This window comes from Ranitomeya imitator, chromosome 8 (assembly GCF_032444005.1).
Source record: "Ranitomeya imitator isolate aRanImi1 chromosome 8, aRanImi1.pri, whole genome shotgun sequence".
In the NCBI taxonomy this organism is placed as follows: Eukaryota; Metazoa; Chordata; class Amphibia; order Anura; family Dendrobatidae; genus Ranitomeya; species Ranitomeya imitator.
In genome coordinates this window covers 63,563,738-63,580,168 of record NC_091289.1, presented here as the reverse complement: position 1 = coordinate 63,580,168, position 16,431 = coordinate 63,563,738, and positions in this window count along the sequence as shown.

Below are 16,431 nucleotides of genomic sequence, written 5' to 3'. Positions count from 1 at the left end.
AACAACAACCTCCAGCCATGCAACATAAGCTATCTCTCTCTGACAATGAGTGCTTGCCAGGACCCAGTTTATCTAGGACTAAGGCTAGTTTCACACTAGCATTCAGCAGGGCTGCGGATGGCAGCCTCCTTCCTCCGTTAAGCCCCGTCCACTGCCACACCTCTTCCTTCAGTTCCGCCTACGTCTGCATGCATCCTGCATACCCTATCTTTAACATTGGTTACCCAGGACATGCGGATGTATGCAGACACCTCCACATGCATCGCTTTGATGCTGCACCGACAGCAGCAAAATGCAACATGTTGCCTTTGATGCAGGTCAGTGCAGCATCAAGACGACACATGTGGAGGCATCTGCATACATCCGAATGGCCTGTGTACCCACTGTTAAAGATAGGTATGCAGGACCATGCAGGCGTAAGCGGAGCTGAAGGAAGAGGCGTGGCAGTGGGCAGGAGCTTAACGGAGGAAGAAGGCTGCCATCTGAAACCAGCCTTACAGTGCACAGCTGAGAGCCTTAACAATCCAGGAGCTTTTAACTGAGCAAATTAACCCTTGCACTGCTGAAAGAAATTTACATCTTTTAATAAGAAAGTGAAGTACTTCTAATCAGTGCAGGAGTAGGAGAAATCAGACGCTGTGGTCTTCTGGCTCCTCTCTGACGCAGTAAACCTGTGAAAATTATATACCAAGGAAATGCACTACAGATAATGAAATAGTCTATGGGCGAGTATGAAATCTACCCAAGAATATTTAAAAGTCTTTGGATGAGCAGTATAATACCAACACATTTTTAAACAAGTCTATTCCAGACCACGTAATAGTCTATGAATGAGCAATATTATAACGATATCAGTTTGAAACAGTTTTTTGAGAGTTATATATCAATGAAATCTACCCAAAAAGATGTACTACCATATGGAAGAGAAATATAATATCAACACATTTTTAAACCAGATTTTGAGGGTTATTTATTAGTGATAAGCGAATATACTCATTACTCGAGATTTCCCGAGCATGCCCGGGTGTCCTCCAAGTATTTGTAAGTGCTTGGAGATTTAGTTTTCATCGCCACAGCTGAATGATTTACAGCTACTAGCCAGTATAAGTACATGTGGGGGTTGCCTGGTTGCTAGGGAATCCCCACATGTAATCAAGCTAGCTAACAGATGTAAATCATTCAGCTGCTGCAAGGAAAACTAAATCTCCAAGCCTTTACAAATACTCAGAGGACACCCTAGCATGTTCGGGAAATCTCGAGTAACAAGTATATTCGCTCATCACCATTATTTATATACCAAGCAAATGAACTCCAGACCACGGAATAGTCTATGGGTGAGCAATATAATACCTATAACTTTTTGAACAAGTTTTTTGAGGCTTATACACCACCGACATCTACCCAAGAATACATAATACCCTTTGGGTGTGCAATATAATACCGATACTTTTGTAAACATATTTTTTGAGGTTATTTACCAATGAAATGTAACCAAGAACATGTAATACTGCATAGCTGAGAAATCTAATCCAACAAACTTTTTAAATGTTTTTTTAGTGCTATATATTACAAAAATGTGCCCCCAGAACACAGAACAGTGTATGGGTAAGGCATGTAAGCAAGCAAGCAACATTTTTAACACTTTTTAGTAGTGTTATATACCACCAAAAATGTGACAGAAAGCACATAATACTCTATGGATGAGTAATCTAATCCAGAAATAGTTTTCTATGCTTTTTGAAGTTTTACATACCACGGTAATGCAACAATAACCATGTTAAACTGTATGGATGAGTCATTGAATCCATAAAAAAATTTTGAAAGTAAATATTTTGAAAAGTGTACTTCATGCACTTAAACACTCATTAAGGCTTTGTAGATAGTACAAAGTGTGAGATAGCACTCACTAACAGGTTGGGGAATACTCGCTTGGCAATGGGATAAATGCACATGGGCATGGTTTTTAACACAAAACAGTCTATCCGGTTTATTCAGGTATCATAAACTGCAAACATGAACAGTTCATTACATCACTTCATATACGGCTTCATCTCACAGACACTACACATTCAGGACCTTACAATGTCCAGTTGCCATGGGTGACCACATGTCGCACAGTTCATTAGTTCATGGAACACAATAAGCACCAATAGTCTCTGGAGGTACCTTACAGGAGCTCCTGCTCACACGCTGAATCCTTGTCAGTCCTCTCTCCCTGGGAAAGCTGCCTTACGGGGATCACCAACTTGCCTGGCAGGCACACCTCAGTCAGTCCAGACTCACCGAAGGACAGTAGCTTCCCTAACACAGTATCTGTCACCAGCTCTGCAAGTCCTTGGCCTCACCTCGTGCTCATCAGGGATCTGGTCCTACTCCCAGGACCTCCCAACACAGAGGCCACTCAGGATCACGGCCCCACCAGGTGCTATTCAGGGATCCGGTCCCCACTCTGGACCTCCCAACACCCAGGCCACTCAGGATCACGACCTCACAAGGTGCTATTCAGGGATCTGGCCCCCACTCTGGACCTCCCAACACCCAGACCTTTCCTTTCACAGGACCTTCCAGCCAAGATCCATTCAGGTCCATATACAGGAAACATACACAGCAACCACTACTGACTCCAGTGCAGAGACCACAGGAACCTGTGACCCACACCCTGGTCACATTATCAAGCTATAACAACTCCCATAGATAGGTGTGTGTGTGTGGCTAGTTTGACCCGCTCTGCTCTCAGAACTAACCCTGCCAGCCTCTCTCTAAAACAACACAATTACTTGTGGGACTACAGGTCCCAGAACACCTTACTTCAGGCTTACAGCGCAGAGTATCTTTCTCTGCGACACACATATGTGCCAGACTGCCTACAGCCAACACTTCCCTGTCTCCACCATAATGACGACTCTCATCTCCTTCTCCCTCTCTTCCTCCTCATTCACATCCTTAAGGTATCTTCACACATAACGATATTGTTAACGATATCGTTGCTATTTGTGACGTAGCAACGATATCGTTAATGAAATCGTTATGTGTGACAGCGACCAACGATCAGGCCCCTGCTGGGAGATCGTTGGTCGCTGAATAAAGTCCAGAACTTTATTTCGTCGCTGGACTCCCTGGAGACATCGCTGGATCGGCGTGTGTGACACCGATCCAGCGATGTCTTCACTGGTAACCAGGGTAAACATCGGGTAACTAAGCGCAGGGCCGCGCTTAGTAACCCGATGTTTACCCTGGTTACCATGCTAAAAGTAAAAAAAAACAAACAGTACATACTTACCTACAGCCGTCTGTCCTCCAGCGCTGCGCTCTGCTCTCCTCCTGTACTGGCTGTGAGCCGGAAAGCAGAGCGGTGACGTCACCGCTCTGCTTTCCGGCTCCCAGACAGTACAGGAGGAGAGCAGAGAAGCAGAGCGCAGCGCTGGAGGACAGACAGCGGTAGGTAAGTATGTACTGTTTGTTTTTTTTTACTTTTAGCATGGTAACCAGGGTAAACATCGGGTTACTAAGCGCGGCTCTGCGCTTAGTTACCCGATGTTTACCCTGGTTACCGGCATCGTTGGTCGCTGGAGAGCGGTCTGTGTGACATCTCTCCAGCGACCAAACAGCGACGCTGCAGCGATCCAGATCGTTGTCGGTATCGCTGCAGCGTCGCTAAATGTGAAGGGGCCTTTAGCTTATCCACGTCAAGGAGACAGGACAAAGCTTGTGTGGGTACTAACCTCTTTTGCACTATCGGCCAGGTCCTGTCCCTCCTCCTCAGATTCCACCTCCTCATTGTTAACCAATTTTGTGCTGAGCAGATGAGATAAAGCTGGGCTGGGTATTATCTCCCTGTCTTGTGTCTTTCTCCATCTTCACCTGGTCTGCATGCAAAGCTTCATGCTTAATTGCCGCCAGCGACTGTTTAAATAGGCACAGAAGTGTGATCGTAGCATTTATCATGGCATCATCGCCGCTCACCATGTTCAGCGGCAAAAAACACAAGACCTGTCTGGTGTGTTATTCCATTAAGATACTCTGCTGCAGTGTGCGGTTTGTGTCCTAGACAAATTGTCTTCAGCAGAGCCTGTTGCCACTTTGCTGAGGCAGTGCTTCAGAGCTTCCAGCTCATATGAGCAATGTGCTCTGAGATAGCACTTTGTAGATGGACGATCAGGAGGAGTAGGAGGGGGTGCAGGAACTGGTGTAGGAGATGGAGGAAACCCTGAAAGAAATAGTGCCAGCAATCCCTGGTGTCGAGAACACTTGTACAGTGACTCGGCCCCAACCTGAACAATGTTCACCCAGTGTGCTGTCAGGGAAGTGTACCATCTACCCCCCACCCCCTGAAGATGGCTGGACCATCATTGTAAATACATAATTGTAAATACACACCTGTACTTTGTATCTCCCCCACCTCATTGTAGATTGTAAGCTCTCACGAGCAGGGTTGTCTTATTTTGCTTTATTACTGTATTGTTAACATTGTTACCTATGACTGTTGTGTTTGAAACTGTTAAACTGTAAAGCGCTGCGGAATATGTTGGCGCTATATAAATAAAGATTATTATTATTATTATTATTATTATTATTATTATTAAGTGTAACATCACTGGCTACAAGCGCTTGTCCACGTGTCGGTCGTTAAGTAGACAATGCCATTAACCCCTTCCCGACCTTTGACGCATACGCTGCGTCATGAAAGTCGGTGCCATTCCGACCCATGACGCAGCATATGCGTCATGGAAAGATCGCGTCCCTGCAGATCGGGTGAAAGGGTTAACTCCCATTTCACCCGATCTGCAGGGACAGGGGGAGTGGTAGTTTAGCCCAGGGGGGGTGGCTTCACCCCCCCGTGGCTACGATCGCTCTGATTGGCTGTTGAAAGTGAAACTGCCAATCAGAGCGATTTGTAATATTTCACCTAAAAAAATGGTGAAATATTACAATCCAGCCATGGCCGATGCTGCAATATCATCGGCCATGGCTGGAAACACTAATGTGCACCCACCCCACCCCTCCGATCGCCCCCCCAGCCCCCCGATCTGTGGTCCGCTCCCCTCGGTCCTGTGCTCCGCTCCCCTGTCCTCCTGCCCGCTCCCCCCGTGCTCCAATCACACCCCCCGTGCTCAAATCACACCCCCCCGCACTCCGATCCCCCCCTGCACAGCAATCTCCCCCCCCCGCACAGCGATCCCCCCCGTGCTCCGATCCACCCGCCCGCACAGCGATCCCCCACTCCGTGCTCCAATCCACCCCCCCGTGTTCCGATCCACCCCCCGTGCTCCGGCGCCCCCCCGTGCCCTGATCTCCCCCCCCTTATACTTACCTGGCCTCCCGGGGTCCGTCCGTCTTCTTTGCTGGGCGCCGCCATCTTCCAAAATGGCGGGCGCATGTGCAGTGCGCCCGCCGAATCTGCCGGCCGGCAGATTCGTTCCAGAGTGAATTTTGATCACTGAGATATAACCTATCTCAGTGATCAAAATAACAAAAAAAGTAAATGACCCCCCCCCCTTTGTCACCCCCATAGGTAGGGACAATAAAAAAAATAAATATTTTTTTTTTTTCCCACTAAGGTTGGGGTAAGAACTAGGGTTAGGGTTAGGGGTAGGGTTAGGGGTAGGGTTAGGGTTAGGGGTAGGGTTAGGGGTAGGGTTAGGGTTAGGGGTAGGGGTAGGGTTAGGGGTAGGGTTAGGGTTAGGGTTCGGGATGTGCACACGTATTCTGGTCCTATGCGGATTTTTCCGCAGAGGATTTGATAAATCCGCAGTGCTAAACCGCTGCGGATTTATGGCGGATTTACCATGTTTTTTCTGCGCATTTCAATGCGGTTTTACAACTGCGATTTTCTATTTGAGCAGTTGTAAAACCGCTGCGGAATCCGCAGAAAGAAGTGACATGCTGCGGAATGTAAACCGCTGCGTTTCCGTGCAGTTTTTCCGCAGCATGTGTACAGCGATTTTTGTTTCCCATAGGTTTACATTGAACTGTAAACTCCGCAGCGTTTTCCGCAGTGTGTGCACATACCTTTAGAATTAGGCTATGTGCACACGGTGCCGATTGGCCGCTGCGGATTCGCAGCAGTGTTCCATCAGGTTTACAGTACCATGTAAACATATGGAAAGCCAAATCCGCTGTGCCCATGGTGCGGAAAATACCGTGCGGGAACGCTGCGTTGTATTTTCCGCAGCATGTCAATTCTTTGTGCGGATTCCGCAGCGTTTTACACCTGTTCCTCAATAGGAATCCGCAGGTGAAATCCGGACAAAAAACACTGGAAATCCGCGGTAAATCCGCAGGTAAAACGCAGTGCCTTTTACCCGCGGATTTTTCAAAAATGGTGCTGAAAAATCTCATACGAATCCGCAACGTTGGCACATAGCCTTAGGGTTAGGGTTGGGTTGGAATTAGGGTTGTGGTTAGGGTTAGGGGTGTGTTGGGGTTACGGGTGTGTTGGGGTTAGGGTTGTGATTAGGGTTACGGCTACAGTTGGGATAAGGTTTAGGGGTGTGTTGGAGTTAGAATTGAGGGGTTTCCACTGTTTAGGCACATCAGGGGGTCTCCAAACGCAACATGGCGCCACCATTGATTCCAGCCAATCTTGTATTCAAAAAGTCAAATGGTGCTCCCTCACTTCCGAGCCCCGACGTGTGCCCAAACAGTGGTTTACCCCCACATATGGGGTACCAGCATACTCAGGACAAACTGCGCAACAATTACTGGGGTCCAATTTCTCCTGTTACCCTTGAGAAAATAAAAAATTGCTTGCTAAAACATCATTTTTGAGGAAAGAAAAATTATTTTTTATTTTCACGGCTCTGCGTTGTGAACGTCTGTGAAGCACTTGGGGGTTCAAAGTGCTCACCACATATCTAGATAAGTTCCTTGGGGGGTCTAGTTTCCAAAATGGGGTCACTTGTGGGGGGTTTCTACTGTTTAGGCACACCAGGGGCTCTGCAAACGCAACATGACGTCCGCAGACCATTCCATCAAAGTCTGCATTTCAAAAGTCACTACTTCCCTTCTGAGCCCCGACGTGTGCCCAAACAGTGGTTTACCCCCACACATGGGGTATCAGCGTACTCAGGAGAAACTGGACAACAACTTTTGGGGTCCAATTTCTCCTGTAACCCTTGGGAAAATAAAAAATTCTGGGCTAAATAATTATTTTTGAGGAAAGAAAACGTATTTATTATTTTCACGGATCTGCGTTATAAACTTCTGTAAAGCATTTGGGGGTTGAAAGTGCTCACCACATATCTAGATAAGTTCCTTTGGGGGTCTAGTTTCCAAAATGGGGTCACATGTGTGGGGTTTCTACTGTTTAGGCACACCAGGGGCTCTGCAAACGCAACGTGACGCCCGCAGACCATTCCATCAAAGTCTGCATTTCAAAAGTCACTACTTCCCTTCTGAGCCCCCACGTGTGCCCAAACAGTGGTTTACCCCCACACATGGGGTATCAGCTTACTCAGGAGAAACTGGACAACAACTTTTGTGGTCCAATTTCTCCTGTAACCCTTGGGAAAATAAAAAATTCTGGGCTAAAAATTTATTTTTGAGGAAAGAAAACGTATTTATTATTTTCACTGCTCTGTGTTATGAACTTCTGTGAAGCACTTGGGGGTTCAAAGTGCTCACCTCACATCTAGATAAGTTCCTTTCGGGGTCTAGTTTCCAAAATGGGGTCACTTGTGGGGGGTTTCTACTGTTTAGCCACATCAGGGGCTCTGCAAACGCAACGCGACGCCCGCAGAGCATTCCATCAAAGTCTGCATTTCAAAACGTCACTACTTCACTTCCGAGCCCCAGCATGTGCCTAAACAGTGGTTTACCCCCACATATTGGGTATCAGCATACTCATGAGAAACTGGAAAACAACTTTTGGGGTCAAATTTCTCCTGCTACCCTTGGGAAAATAAAAAATTGCGGGCTAAAAAATCATTTTTGAGAAAAGAATTTTTTATTTTTATTTTCATGGCTCTGCATTTAAACTTCTGTGAAGCACTTGAGGGTTCAAAGTGCTCACCACACATCTAGATTAGTTCCTTTGGGGGTCTAGTTTCCAAAATGGGGTCATTTGTGGGGGATCTCCAATGTTTAGGCACACAGGGGCTCTCCAAACGCGACATGGTGTCCGCTAATGATTGGAGCTAATTTTCCATTTAAAAAGCCAAATGGCGTGCCTTCCCTTCTGAGCCCTGCCGTGCGCCCAAACAGTGGTTTACCCCCACATATGGGGTATCTGCGTACTCAGGACAAACTGGACAACAACATTTATGGTCCAATTTCTCCTATTACCATTGGCAAAATAGGAAATTCCAGGCTAAAAAATCATTTTTGAGAAAAGAAAAATTATTTTTTATTTTCATGGCCCTGCATTATAAACTTCTGTGAAGCACCTGGGGGTTTACAGTGCTCAGTATGCATCTAGATAAGTTCCTTGGGGGGTCTAGTTTCCAAAATGGGGTCACTTGTGGGGGAGCTCCATTGCATAGGCACACAGGGGCTCTCCAAATGCGACATGGTGTCCGCTAACAATTGGAGCTAATTTTCCATTCAAAAAGTCAAAAGGCGCGCCTTCCCTTCCGAGCCCTGCCGTGTGCCCAAACAGTGGTTTACCCCCACATATGAGGTATCGGCGTACTCGGGAGAAATTGCTCAACAAATTTTAGGATCCATTTTATCCTATTGCCCATGTGAAAATGAAAAAATTGAGGCGAAAAAATTTTTTTGTGAAAAAAAAGTACTTTTTCATTTTTACGGATCAATTTGTGAAGCACCTGAGGGTTTAAAGTGCTCACTAGGCATCTAGATAAGTTCCTTGGGGGGTCCAGTTTCCAAAATGGGGTCACTTGTGGGGGAGCTCCAATGTTTAAGCACACAGGGTCTCTCCAAACGCGACATGGTGTCCGCTAAAGAGTGCAGCCAATTTTTCATTCAAAAAGTCAAATGGCGCTCCTTCCCTTCCAAGCCCTGCCGTGCGCCCAAACAGTGGTTTACCCCCACATATGAGGTATCAGCGTACTCAGGACAAATTGGACAACAACTTTCGTTGTTCAGTTTCTCCTTTTACCATTGGGAAAATACAAAAATTGTTGTTGAAAAATCATTTTTGTGACTAAAAAGTTAAATGTTCATTTTTTCCTTCCATGTTGATTCTGCTGCTGTGAAGCACCTGAAGGGTTAATAAACTTCTGGAATGTGGTTTTGTGCACCTTGAGGAGTGCAGTTTTTAGAATGGTGTCACTTTTGTGTATTTTCAGCCATATAGACCCCTCAAACTGACTTCAAATGTGAGGTGGTCCCTAAAAAAAATGGTTTCGTAAATTTCGTTGTAAAAATGAGAAATCGCTGGTCAAATTTTAACCCTAATAACTTCCTAGCAAAAAAAAATTTTGTTTCCAAAATTGTGCTGATGTAAAGTAGACGTGTGGGAAATGTTATTTATTAACTATTTTGTGTCACATACCTCTCTGGTTTAACAGAATAAAAATTCAAAATGTGAAAATTGCGAAATTTTCAAAATTTTCGCCAAATTTCTGTTTTTATCACAAATAAACACAGAATTTATTGACCTAAATTTACCACTAACATGAAGCCCAATATGTCACGAAAAAACAATCTCAGAACCGCTAGGATCCATTGAAGCATTCCTGAGTTATTACCTCATAAAGGGACACTGGTCAGAATTGCAAAAAACGGCAAGGTCTTTAAGGTCAAAATAGGCTGGGTCATGAAGGGGTTAAGTGCCCTGATAAGGGCATGGGTGATGTTCCTGGACACGTGCTGGTAGAAGACGGGGACACCACAACAGGAGAAACAGTGGTGACTGGAGAATGAGTACCAAGAGACCAAATTTCAACACCTGTATCAGGACAACTTTTTTGTTTTATTTCAAATCAACAAAATTTCACATAAACCAAGTTTGACAGTATATGTTGCAATAGTCAATTTTTGAACAAAAAATTTCTACACCTGTTCAAGGCTAATTTTGTTTTTTTTATTTCAAACTAATGAAATTTCACATAAACCAAGTTCAACAGTGTACATTGGGGAAAATACATATTTGATATACTGATGATTTTGCACGTTTTGTCACCTACAAAGCATGGAGAGGTCTGTAATTTTTATCGTACGTACACTTCAACTGTGAGAGATAGAATCTTAAAAAAAATCCAGACAATCACACTGTATTATTTTTACATAATTAATTTGCATTTTATTGAATGAAAGAAGTATTTGATATAATAGAAAAAAAAAAGAACTTAATATTTGTTATAGAAGCTTTTATTTGCAATTACAGAGGTCAGACGTTTCCTGTAGTTTTTAACCAAGTTTGCACACACTGCAGTAGGGATTTTGGCCTACTCCTCCATACAGATCTTCTCGAGATCTTTCAGGTTTCGGGGCTGTCACTGGGCAACATTGAGCTTCAGCTCCCTCCAAAGATTTTCTATTGGGTTCAGGTCTGGAGACTGACTAGGCCACTCCAGGACCTTGAAATGCTTTTTACAGAGCCACTCCCTAGCAGCCTGGCTGTGTGTTTAGGGTCATTGTCATGTTGAAAAACCCAGCCCTGACCCATCTTCAATGCTCTTACTGAGGGAAGGAGGTAGTTGGCCAAAGTCTCATGATATATGATTCCATTCATCCTCCCTTCAATGTGGTGCAGTCGTCTTGTCCCCTTTGCAGAAAAACACACTGAAAGTACAGTACAGACCAAAAGTTTGGACACACCTTCTCATTTAAAGATTTTTCTGTATTTTCATGAATATGAAAATTGTACATTCACACTGAAGGCATCAAAATTATGAATTAACACATGTGGAATTATATACTTAACAAAAAAGTGTGAAACAACTGAAATTATGTCTTATATTCTAGGTTCTTCAAAGTAGCCACCTTTTGCTTTGATAACTGCTTTGCACACTCTCGGCATTATCTTGATGAGCTTCAAGAGGTAGTCACCGGGAATGGTTTTCACTTCACATGTGTGCCCTGTCAGGTGTAATAAGTGGTATTTTTTGCCTTATAAATGGTGTTGGAACCATCAGTTGTGTTGTGCAGAAGTCTGGTGGATATACAGCTGATAGTCCTACGGAATAGACTGTTAGAATTCGTATTATGGCAATAAAAAGCAGCTAAGTAAAGAAAAACGAGTGGCCATCATTACTTTAACCCTGCTGTTCTGTTCGGTCTGGGGAGACCTATTTTGAACTTTGGTATTTTTTGGGGTGTTCAAGATGCGGTTCTGAAACTTGTGGTTGATTGACTTAAATGAGGATGGGTCGGTCGGCCACGGGTTTCAGAGCCGCATCTTGAATATTTTAAAGAATATTGAAGTTCAAAGTCGGTCATTTTTGACCAACAGAACAGCAGGGTTAAGAAATGAAGGTCAGTCAGTCCGAAAAATTGGGAAAACGTTGAAAGTGTTCCCAAGTGCAGTGGCAAAAACCATCAAGCGCTACAAAGAAACTGGCTGACATGAGGATCGCCCCAGGAAAGGAAGACCAAGAGTCACCTCTGCTTCTGAGGATAAGTTTATCCGAGTCACCAGCCTCAGAAATCGCAGGTTAACAGCAGCTCAGATTAGAGACCAGACCTTCATGGTAAAATAGCTGCTAGGAAACCACTGCTAAGGACAGGCAACAAGCAGAAGAGACTTGTTTGGGCTAAAGAACACAAGGAATGGACATTAGACCAGTGGAAATCTGTGCTTTGGTCTGATGAGTCCAAATTTGAGATCTTTGGTTCCAACCACCGTGTCTTAGTGCGACGCAGAAAAGGTGAACGGATGGACTCTAAAAGCCTGGTTCCCACCATGAAGCATGGAGGAGGAGGTGTGATGGTGTGTCGGTGCTTTACTGGTGACACTGTTGGGGATTTATTCAAAATTGAAGGCATACTGAACCAGCATGGCTACCACAGCATCTTAGAGCGGCATGCTATTCCACCCGGTTTGCGTTTAGTTGGACCATCATTTATTTTTCAACAGCACAATGACCCCAAACCTCCAGGCTGTGTAAGGGCTATTTGACCAAGAAGGAGAGTGATGGGGTGCTACACCAGATGGCCTGGCCTCCACAGTCACCAGACCTGAACCCAATCGAGATGGTTTGGGGTAAGGTGAACTGCAGAGTGAAGGCAAAAGGGCCAACAAGTACTAAGCATCTCTGGGAACTCCTTCAAGATTGTTGGAAGACCATTTCCAGTGACTACCTCTTGAAGCTCATCAAGAGAATACCAAGATTGTGCAAAGCAGTCATCAACGCAAAAGGTGGCTACTTTGAAGAACCTAGAATATAAGACATAATTACATTTGTATCACACTTTTTTGTTAAGTATATAATTCCACATGTGTTAATTCATAGTTTTGATGCCTTCAGTGTGAATGTACAATTTTCATAGTCATGAAAATACAGAAAAATCTTTAAATCAGAAGGTGTGTCCAAACTTTTGGTCTATACTATATGAGGTTTCTCACACCATGCTTCATGGCTGAAACTGTGTTCATGGGGTTGTACTCATCCTTCTTCTTCCTCCAAACACTGCTAGTAGAGGTGATACCAAAAAGTTCTATTTTTTCTCGGCTGACTACATGACCTTCTCCCATGCCGCTTATTGTTCATCCAGATGGTCATTGGCGAACTTCAAATAGGGCTGGAAATGTGTTTTGCGGGAGCAGGGTGATCTTGCATGCCCGGTAAGATTTTAATCAATGAACGGTGCAGTGTGTTACCAACGGTAGTGTTTAAGACTGTGGTCCCAGCTCTCTTCAGGTTATTGACCAGGTCCTCCTTCATAGTTCCAATCTGATTCCTGACCTTTCTCAGAATCATTCTTAACCTACGAGGCAAAATCTTGCTTGGAGCCTCAAACCAAGGAAGATTGGCAGTCATCTTGTGTTTCTTCCATTTTCTAAGAATTGTGCCAACAGTTGTTGCCTTCTCACCGAGCTGCTTGCCTATTGTCCTGTAGCCCATCCCATCCTTGTGCAGGTCTACAATTTTGTCCCTGATGTCATTAGACAGCTCTTTGGTCTTGGACATGGTGGAGTTGTTGGAGTGTGATTGATTGTGTGGACAGATACCTTTAATACAGGTAACAAGTTCAAACAGGTGCAATTAATACAGGTAAAGAAAAATTATTTCATGCAGTAAAATGCAATTTAATTATTTAAAAATCATACAATGTGATTTTCTGGTTTTCATTTTTAGATTCTGTCTCTCACAGTTGAAGTGTTGTTATGATACAAAATTACAGATCTCTCAATTCTTTGTAAGTGGAAAAACTTGCAAAATTGTCAGGGTATCAAATACCGGCACTTATTTTCACCACTGTACATGCCAAAAGTGATGCATTTCTGCTGAGGCCCTCTTGGGCTTAACAAATTAGAATCTTAACTTTACAAGCCAATATCTCTGCAATGGAGATGAGAAATTTTTTTTAAAAAATGTTATTCAGCTCAGCAGCCACTATTCCATGGTGTGGGCAGTGTCACATGCTCAGACTGATGAAAGGTAGAGTTGAGCGACCTTGACCTTTTTAGAGTCGAGCCGGGTTTTGCGAAACCCGACTATGTCCAAAGTCGGGTCGAGTGAAATCGGCCGATTATGACGTAAAGTCGGGATCGACCGAAACACGAAACCCAATGCAAGTCAATGGGGCAGCATAGTCGGCAGTGAGTGGGGGCCAGGAAAACACCTAGAGTGCCCATTTTAATGTCAAAACCATCCATTCTTCTTAATGAAGCTTGTCAAGCGTAATTTACCTTATAATAATTGGAAGGCATTTGAAATTGGGGGTCATTTGGCTAAAGTTGTGGGGGGTAGGGCTGGTTCAAGTAATTAGTGGGCCCAGGAAATCTGGACCACGTCACGGCAGTGGAGCAGGGAGAGGTAAGTATTTCAACTTTGCAAGTGCTGTGAACCTGAGCAAGCAGGGGGGGCCCACTCGTTGGCATTGGCACTGGCACAGGGCCCCTCAAAGTACAGCGGTGTGTTTGCACGGCGGGGGCGCCTCCCACCGGCAGCAACACTTTTGCGTACTATGAGAGGCCCTGTGCCAGTGACGTCGCCAACTAGTATTCCTCCCCCCACCTGATGAAGGAACCTGCACTTTCATCTGCACCTTCCTCTTTGTCCCCGTGTAAGGTGGTATGGTATGCGGGAAGAGCAACCTGACTTTCAGCAGGGTCACAATGTTGTTGTGTAGCGTGCACGGGGAATGTTGCGTTATGGGTCAATGTACCAGCAGACTCATCTATCACTGGCTGGGCAATGGGCACGATGAAGTGGAAACACAGATATAGGCCCAAAGAAGAAAGTGGGCTAAATGCAGTTCAAAATTGGTAACACAGGAATAACCAGGGGGCATTGCAGTGGAGGACAACTGGAATGAGAGGCTGACACAGAGAGTAGGGCCAAATCAGTAAGTAGTCGAAATGCAGTTCAAAATTGGCAACCGTAGTAAACAGGCGGCACAGCTTTGTTCAGTGGAGGAGAACAGCAAGGAGTGGCAGACACCGATAGTAGGCCCCAAACCAACTAGTAGGCCAAATGCAGTCTAACATTAACAACTACTTAACGAGAGGCTGAAAATGGTATTTCAGGACAGGAAACCAGGAGAACAGCAAGGAGTGGCAGACACCGATAGTAGGCCCCAAACCAACTAGTACGCCAAATGCAGTTGTTCCATTTAACCGCAATTTAATGAGAGCCTGAACATAGAAGCTCAGGAAAGGCAACCTGGGGAACACCTTGGAGTGTAACACACCATCTCTCTCCACCCCATACCCATTTTGTAGGCCTAATGCTGTGTACTTTTCTACAACTACTAAACGAGAGTCGGAAGACCGAAGCAATGGCAAGGAAACCTGGGGAACACCTTGGAGTGTAACACACCATCTCTCTCCACCCCATACCCAATTTGTAGGCCTAATGCAGCCTACTTTCCGACACCTACTAAACGAGAGCATGAAGATCGAAGCTCAGGAAAGGCAACCTGGTGAAAACCTTGGAGTGTAACACAACCTGTCTCTACACCCCATACCAAATTTGTAGGCCTAATGCAGCGTAGTTTCCACCAACTACTAAACGAGAGCCGGAAGATCGAAGCTCATGAAAGGCAACCCGGGGAACACCTTGGAGTGTAACACAACCTCTCTCTACACCACGAAAGGGCTGATTCTTAGGAAGGAAGGCTGTTGTAAATAAGCATTGCGCGTCCGAGGGTGATTATATTCTTATTCGGTATCTACTCACCCTCGGACGCGCCATGCTTCTTGATTTGTAATTAATGTTTATTTGCAATGTGCTTTTGACTTACTCAATTATTTTTTTAATTATTGATTTTATTAAATTAATAGTTTAACATCTTATTGGAAATAATTTAAAGGAGACGCGACAGGACAACACTCGGTGGATGCCATATCTGTGTTAACAACTCCAAAAAACTATCAGTTAACTTCTTGCAGGAGAAAGAAATTGTAGCTGTTGGACCTTTGTAGTACAGTTCCAGATATTTGTTGTGTGTTTGTTTTGATTGTTAAAATGTCTGCATTTGAGATCTCAACACGATCTTATTTTTTATAATCAAATTAATTTTTTAAATATTTTATTAGGTTGGTTCAAGGGGTACACGGGCCGCAGTAGACAGGTCAGTGGAGGCCTAGTGGAAGGAGGGACCGCAGATGCGCCACTGTTTCACCCATACACAATTAGTAGGCCTAATGCAGCGTAGTTTCCAACAGCTACTAAACGAGAGCCGGAAGATCGAAGCTCAGGAAAGGCAACCTGGGGAACACCTTGGAGTGTAACACAACCTCTCTCTACACCACGGAAGGGCTGATTCTTAGGAAGGAAGGCTGTTGTAAATAAGCATTGCGCGTCCGAGGGTGATTATATTCTTATTCGGTATCTACTCACCCTCGGACGCGCCATGCTTCTTGATTTGTAATTAATGTTTATTTGCAATGTGCTTTTGACTTACTCAATTATTTTTTTAATTATTGATTTTATTAAATTAATAGTTTAACATCTTATTGGAAATAATTTAAAGGAGACGCGACAGGACAACACTCGGTGGATGCCATATCTGTGTTAACAACTCCAAAAAACTTTCAGTTAACTTCTTGCAGGAGAAAGAAATTGTAGCTGTTGGACCTTTGTAGTACAGTTCCAGATATTTGTTGTGTGTTTGTTTTGATTGTTAAAATGTCTGCATTTGAGATCTCAACACGATCTTATTTTTTATAATCAAATTAATTTTTTAAATATTTTATTAGGTTGGTTCAAGGGGTACACGGGCCGCAGTAGACAGGTCAGTGGAGGCCTAGTGGAAGGAGGGACCGCAGATGCGCCACTGTTTCACCCATACACAATTAGTAGGCCTAATGCAGCGTAGTTTCCAACAGCTACTAAACGAGAGCCGGAAGATCGAAGCTCA